Genomic DNA, 8356 nt, shown 5'->3' on the forward strand with positions numbered 1-8356 from the left:
ACCAGGGGGCGGGGCTGGCAGGCATGTGGTGCTGGGGGATTGAACCACGGTCCCTGTGCTTTGCTTAGCTTAGCTTGTTCTAAGTAGGTGCTTTAGACTACTGAGCCATCTCACCAGCCCAGTATAGTTTTCAATGCAGAGGTCTTTTACATATTTCATTAGATTGATTGCAAGGTATTTCATTTTTTGAATGCTATTGTCAAAGATGTTATTTCCCTATTTTCTCTCTTAGTGAGTTTATTGTTTTTGTATAGGAAGGCTATCAGTTTTTGTGTCCAGCTACACTACTGAATTTGCTCATTAAATCTAGCAATTGTTTTTAGTGGACTATTTGGGGTTTTTTATGTAGAGTGTCATGTCATCTGCAAATAGTAATAGTCTCATTTTTTCCTTTTTTATCTATAATGGGTCAACTCACATTTTAGATTATGAATGTAAATCTTGTGTTCTCTGTTGTGTAAAAATGTATACTCACCACTAGTTACTAAACAACTTAGAACAGTGGTGAGTATGATAAAATTCCTACCTCACCAATTCTTGTAAACAAAGTTAGCTTACAGAGATGACTTCAAAAGAAAATTAAATGGGCTTTAACTTCTTGTAACCTTGGGCTATGCAAGTCTGCATGTAAGTACTCAGGTACTTGCAAGATAACTGGAAACTAAAAGAAAGCCCCAGGAAATTTAGTTTGAGTAGTGGTCACAATGACCCTGAAAGCATTATTGTGTGTCAGACAATGAATTTGTTTACTAAATGGAATGTGGTTTCAGGTTTTAAAACCCCACTGCTTCCTGGGCTAGCCGCCTTTTGGTCCTCTCCTGCATGAGAGCTGACCAGGGGCTCTGAGCTCAGTAATAAACGGCTTTCTAAATTCTAATCTGGCTGATCTGGTTCCTATTCTCAGTGACCCATAACATTTGGGGGCTCATCTGGGATCCCCTTTACTGGGGATCAATCTAAGGAACCAGAGTTTTCGGAAACCGTTTCCCCGGGGAGACTTTCTGGCCCAGGGTGGTCTCTGAAAATTTACAAATTTTATCATTCGAATCTCCGAGCCGTCTGTAAGTTCTTACGGGTAAGACATCTGTATCTGTACCTGTTCTTTTCCGGTGCCCATCTGGGAGTCCTAGGAGGTGTTAGATGTAGAGTCTTGGATCTATTTTTGTTTCGTTTTTGTGTGTTTCGGTAGATTGTTGTTTGTCTGTCTAATAACTATATGTCAGTCTGCTTCTGTTTCTGTGTCTTTGTTGCCCCTATAATGTTTTCTAAATAATTTTCAGGATTTCAGACAACAAGTCTCAGAGTACAGAGACTCATTGTCCCCCATAAAATGTTGAACCTTCTCTGAATTAGAATGGCCCTCCTTCTCCTAGGCCGCTTGGCCTCCAGAAGGCTCTTTTAACCTTTCTTTTGCTTACTAGGTCCAGAGAGTCATCTTTGGAAACCTGGAACAGCCTGATGAGTCACTTACATTCAGGCTTGGATTGATCTTGCCCATGAACCTCTGAAATGGCTCAAGGTTTGCTGTTCTGGATGTCATCCCGGAGGACCAGCCAATCCCACATGGTCGCACCAGCGTTCCAACTGATAAGAAGTGGCTGTGACCCTGGACCATCACTTGCTCATCCTGCCTGCCACCCAGCACACAGATAAATTCATTATGCAGTTGTTAAAATATTGGTCAAAATGTCTTGGTAAATCTAAACTAAAACATGGAAATGTTACAAGGTTATGATGTTTCTTTAATGGGACATTTTATGACTGTTTTCTATTTGTGTTGCATTCGATCTGGTTGCTAAATGTACTGATATTCCTTGCTTGACTTTAGACATTAGTGCTAGAAAAAAAGTTTGTAAGCCTTCTAATGAATTTTATGTAAATTTCTGGAAAATGGGACTTTTAAATCTAGTTCAGACTTAGGAAATATATATGCCTATGAAACATGTGACTCCTTTTGCCAGCTAAATGACATTAGGTCGGCAATTTTTCTTGACCACTGAAAGATCTCCACTGAACTATTATACCTTTTTTCCTTCTCTTTTTGCTAGTAAACTAGGAATTCTACCTGAGCTTTTCAGTAGAGCAACTTCATTTTTATTTTATTTTATTTTATTTTTGTTTTGGAGGCTCGAAATGCCTTTAGGGCATTTCTGGTTTGCAGCGACTGTCTGGGTTGGAACCCCAGAAGCTTGAGCTTGAGAGCTTTGTTTAAGCAGGCACTTAAACAACTGAGCTAATGGGCAGGTCCCCTCAGTAGAGCAACTTAATGAGTCACTCCTTCAGAAATTAGGCTGAGGCAGCTTGCAATAGTTTACATTCTGCAGCGGCTGTCAAGGAAATAATTTACATCCGTGTGTTACACACTAAGAGTAAAAAAGATTTTTGTAGCCTAAAAAGTGCTCACTTCAAATTGATCTTTTTATGCAATGGTTATGCTTCCTTCTGTAAGATTCCTGTCACCAGACCAGTAGTCTTATGTTCAGATTTTGTTTGCCTTAAGAAAGTCATTCGATTTTTAAAATGTAGATGTGTGCTGTTAGAGAACCAGGTAGTTCAGATGCCTAAGGTTGCTGCTTCCTGACCTTGGGAACCAAAGGACAAGATTAGCCTTAATCATAGCCTCACCCACCATTACTAGAAATAAGGTTTCCCCTATTTGCATTTCAAAAGGGTGGACTTTTAGAATAGCTGTAACCCAAGCCCCTACAAGGCTACACCCATCCTTAGCTGAGTTTATGCAAGCTTTTCAAGGATAATATCTTTTAAAGAAGTAAAAAGACAGTCTAAGTTTAGAACTTCCAGAGTTTATGTGCCTTTTTCTCTGTGACCTAAAACAGATAATGTCAGATTTAAAAAAATCTTTAGGTGATTCTGGTAAGTACATTGATGTCTTTAGAGGATTTATTCAGACTTATGAACTAGAGTGGAAAGATGCAATGTTAATCTGAAACCAAGCTTTGACTTCTATGAAAAGGCAGGCAACATTACAAGCTGATATTTCATTTGGAGATGAATGTCATATTGTTAAACACCAGAAGGTAGACAGCCAGTCTATCTTGGTTTAGCTGTAACAGGAGCTACCTGCTTCCACTGGAGCCCAAGAGGAAGGAGGCAGGCCCAGCGCCCTGCTGGCCTAATAGCCAGGCAGGAGATTGTAATAAAAAATATTTTCTAGTATGTATTCTTGAAGGTCTAAAAAGAACTAAAACCAAGCCTTCAGTTATTAAATTTCAGTTGTTTAGCAAAAAAAAAAGATAACCACCCCTCTGATTTCTTAAAATGTTTAATAAGAAACTGGTAAAGCATACTTCCTGAAATGCTAATTCAGTAGAGGGACAGATTACTCTTACAGATAAGTTCATTACTCAGTCAGCTCCAGATATTAGAAAAGAGCTATAAAAGTTAGCTTTTGCTCCTGACAACTCACTTGATACTTTATAGAGCACTAAGGAAACAAAGTCCTATAATTGGAATTGGGAGAAAAACAGGGAGAAAAAGCAAAGAGATAAAAAATTGCTGCTTTTTGTTGTGGCCTCAAAACAGACCTTAAGTCTGATTCTCTGGGCTCCAAGCAGAGCTCAATGACAATGAGGCTCATCTGCTAATGCTGTCAGAAGCCAGGTCACTGTAAGAGGGACTGCCTTAAGAGGCCCACAAGCCATGCCCCGACTGCCAAGGTAGCCACTGAAAATGAAACTGCACTCTGAGGCAGAGGCCCCAGAGCTCAGACTTAGCTTCCCAGATGGTCCAGTAGGACTGAAGGGCGCTGGACTTGTCTCCTCCCTCTGGCCATACTGTTATCTCTACCTGTCATCTCCACGGAGGAGCCCTGAGTAATCACAACTAAAGAAAAAAGCCAACCTGTTGCTGGATATTGGCACAGGTCTCTTTGTCCTTCTCCAACTCTGACCTTCCAGTCATCATCATCTTGTTTTAGCTGTAATTGAGATATATTGTTCATGTACAGATAAAATCCTGTCAATGTAAGAAAGTTCTAGAGACACTGGCTACACAGTGTCCAATAGCTTTGGGCCTATAGATAGAGCCAGGCCTTGTCTTTAGAACATAAACCTCAGAGCCACAGTTTTAAAAGCATAAATCTCTCTATAGTGCCCCTTGATTACAATAGGGGCCATATCCAAAACTGAATGGGACATTGGTTTAACTCGACTGAATACTGTATATTTCATGATAAGTGTATTACGTTAGCCTGGTTGATTTCTGATGTAACTCAGGTATTTTATGCTGATAGTAAACACAGGTGTAACTAGGAAAATATGCCAAACTGTACTTAAATTACTTAAAAGCATTGACAGTAAAAATAAAGTATTAATCTGGTTTTCATATGTTCTCAAAATTTAGAGATGATTATAAGTATAGCTAGAGAGGCTTATAGCAAACTGTCAGACTCCATAAATAAAGGAGTCTAAAAGCTAGTGGATTATGATTGCTAGCCTCAAAAAGTTTATACATTTACCTGTTAGCTCAAATGCTTGTGCTTTGATTATACATGCTGTAATTTCTCAGAAAATTTGTTCTGTCCTAGAAGATACCAAGACCCAGGTAATCATGCAGGTAAAATCTATAACAAATATGCTAGATTAAGATTCCTTTTACTGGGATCCACCAGATTTTGTCTATAGAAACACATATTAAAGCCTAAACTAACTGTCCACCTGATAGAGTCCTGGTGATCTGAGCCTTCTCTAGGTTTCCTGCCTCATTATGAGGAAAACTATCTTCATGTTCCTTGGGCAGGGCTACCTGCAGGAGGCCTTAAAATCAAGAAGTTGTACCTTACTCAGTGGACCCCTGATATCTGACACAAGCTGCAGAAGTTAGAAGGGTTTGCAGGAATGAATTTGTCTGAGTTGAGGTGTTTCATAGTAGAAAGGATATAAAATGAAATTATAGATGAAAAGTGAGAGTGTTGATACTAACAACCTACAAAAAGAAAAGAAGAAGAAGAAGAAGAAGAAGAAGAAGAAGAAGAAGAAGAAGAAGAAGAAGAAGAAGAAGAAGAAGAAGAGCCAGTTAAGAAACAGGAAAAAGTTATGCTTCCCTGGATCCAGACAGAGAGAAGAGATAGTTCAAGCAAAAAATGTCCAAAGCTGCTACAGAAAAAAAAAAAAGTGTTCATGATGGAGTCAGAGGAAGTTTCAGATTGAAGTGGTCATGGGTCTTCCCCTCTCAGCCTGAGGAAACCCATGTTAACAGTCAATATAAGGAGAAAACCTGTTAAACTTTTAATAGATGCTCATGTAGATTTGTCAGTTACCCAGACAGTGGCGCCACTTGCCATCCAGAAAGTACTCAGTGTTTTCCATAGGTTTGGCAATTCATGTACCCCAGTCTGTACCCAGTGGCCATGGAAGATAAAAGGGATTAAACCCCACATTAAAGAGAAATCTGTTAATGGACCTACAAAACGTTATGCATGTTTAATTGTTTCTTTGGCTTTGCCTCCTCCAGATTTAAAGCTATTCTGCCTACCCAAGATAAAATTGCTTGGTGTCTATTGAGGGTCTTTAGGTAGAACCTCTGGAGAGTGTCTCTGACTGCTGGTCAACAACTGCGACCCCTTTCAGCCTGAAGTAGTCAGAGTGGTCATTGCCCATACTTCCCTCAAGGCACTTCGGGTTACTTCTTCAGAGGAAAAATGTTGCAGGCAGTTGAGTTAGATTAAAAATATTTATAGGCAGTCAGACAGGACTAGGCCTTCAAGGAGACAGAATGAAAGACAAGGTGACTTTACAGCTTGAGAGAGACGGATGCTGCCCACTGTGGGCCAGACCTCAAGACAAAAGAGGAAACTACTTGGCTGATGTTATAGCTCAAGAGGTGGCACAAAAACCAGTGGGGACATGGGAGATATTGCCTGTTCTAGAGTTCTAGAAAAACCAACCTACTCAGATTCTGTTGTTAACTAATGTTCCTTGCTGTTAGAGTAGATTAGCAGTGGTGATCCATGTCAAAATAATTTGATACAACATCACCACAAAGGCTCATAAGTGCATAAGACTTGAGAGATTTTAACATATGCTGTGATATTTGGTGTTCTTAAAAACCTCTTCTTTGGCGAAATAGCAGAACAACATGTAAAACAATTGGGGTGTAATGTAGCCAAAAGGAAAAAAAATTGGCTCTAGAGATTTGTCAAAAGGAAAAATTGGAGACTATTCTCGATGCCTCCTTTTACCTGCCTCAATTAGACCTGTTCTCCTGTTTCTTTTGGCTCTATCAAGCCCTGTTTTATAAACTGTTTAAGTATGTTCGAAAAATCTGGACCATCAAGTTGATAGTGCTTAGCTCTAACTACAAACCCCTCATTCTCCTGGGACAATTATAACAACTTGGGGGTTTTAGCTAAATTAATGATTTGATTTCCAGACAAAACCAGGTCAACTTACATTTTAGATTATAAATGTAAATCTTGTGTTCTCTGTTGTGTAAAAATGTATACTCACCACTGTTCTAAGTTGTTTAGTAACTAGTGGCTATTTCTCTAAGATAAAATTCCTACCTCACCAATTCCTGTAAACAAAGTTAGCTTACAGAGATGACTTCAAAAGAAAATTAAATGGGCTTTAACTTCTTGTGACCTCAGGCTATGCAAGGCTGCATGCAAGTACTCAGGTACTTGGAAGATAACCAGAAACTAAAAGAAAGCCCCAGGAAACTTAGTTTGAGTAGTGGTTACACTGATCCTGAAAGCATTGTTTTGTGTCAGACAATGAATTTGTTTACCAAATGGAATGTGGTTCCAGGTTTTAAAAGCCCCTCTTCCTGGGCTAGGTGCCTTTCCATGTTGTCTTGCGTGAGAGCTGATCGGGGGCCCTGAGCTCAGTAATAAATGGCTTACCAAATTCCAATCTGGCTGATCTGGTTCCTATTCTGAGTGACCCATAACATTATCATTATTCCTTTTATCTTTCTCTTGTCTAATTTCTTTTTTTTTTTTTTTCTAGGATGATAATCAGTTGCTTTATTTAAGTATCTCTGATGAAAAGTAAGTTCTATTTTAAATCCTGGATAAATAAACAGGATCATAAAGTTACAATATTTATTTGCCCAAGTTTTCTAAGTTACTTCTTGTCTAATTTCTCAGGTTAAAGTTTCCACAACTATGTTGAATAAGAGTGGAAACCATGGACATCCTTGTCTTGTTCCTGATTTTAAAGTGAAAGCTTTCAGTTATTTTTTCCCATTTTTAATTTTATTTTTCTTCATTAGCTTTATTGAAAATCAATAATTACATATCATATTAAAAATTGTAGACAAATACTGAAATGTGAAAGATATAAGATGTAGAAGAGTGATTTGTAGAGAAATGTTTCTGAAATGAATACATTGCATGAGATTAATAGATTGCACACTGTAAATAAATTATCTACAAACTTAAATGAATATAACAATAAAAACTGTCCAAAATAAAAATGAAGAAAGAAATCACAGATCAGTCATATAATAGTTCACTCTGTGTCAAAATCAAGAAACTTATATTCATATAATTAGGATTCTCAAAGTAGAAAGGGGTAGGCAATAAATATTTAAAGATTTAAAATTTCTGAATTTAGTTGAACTTATAACACCACATTTCCAAGAAAAATGAACCTTTTGCATAAGAAATTTGAATAAAATCATACCAAGATACACAAAAATGAAATTGTCCAAAACTTATTATAAAGAAAAAATCATTAAAGCATATACATAAAAAATATTAGCTACGGAAGAACAAAATTAAATAGTATCTTATTCTACATTAGAAAGAAAGAAAAAAAGAAAAAAAAAAGAAGACCAAGTGTGTAAGAAACTAGACTAACTAAAGGACCAAAAGAAAGAAAGAAAAACAAAACAAAACAAAAAAAAAACCCAAATCTGTCCTCTCTGCATTTTATACTTAGTAAACATAACTTTGAAAACTAAAAGTAAAATATTTTCCAGTTATGCAAACTTGAAATATTCTAATACCTCCAGACGTACAATATAAGAAGTAACAAAGAACATAATTCAAAAGGCAAGTGAAGTTGCAGTATGCTCCTGGATGAACAATAAAGAGCTCTCAAAATGATATTTATGAAGGACTATATAAGATATATTAAATGAAACCTTATTTAAAAGGTCATTAAAGATTCGTATGAAACAGTACCAATCTTATGTTGGGTTATACCTGTGTTTTTTTCATATATATGTGTGTGTATGTGTGTATAAAAGACAGGGAAGAAGTAATATAAAGGCAATGGAAAATGGAAATATACTTTTTAAAGTTTCTAATACTAGGAGAAGATATTATACCATGCCTTTTAAATAAGTTGTAAGTCAAAGATATAGTATAAATCTTAAAACAAAAATTAAG

The sequence above is a fragment of the Octodon degus genome, unplaced genomic scaffold (assembly GCF_000260255.1).
Source record: "Octodon degus isolate 3935 unplaced genomic scaffold, OctDeg1.0 scaffold00131, whole genome shotgun sequence".
Classification (NCBI taxonomy): domain Eukaryota; kingdom Metazoa; phylum Chordata; class Mammalia; order Rodentia; family Octodontidae; genus Octodon; species Octodon degus.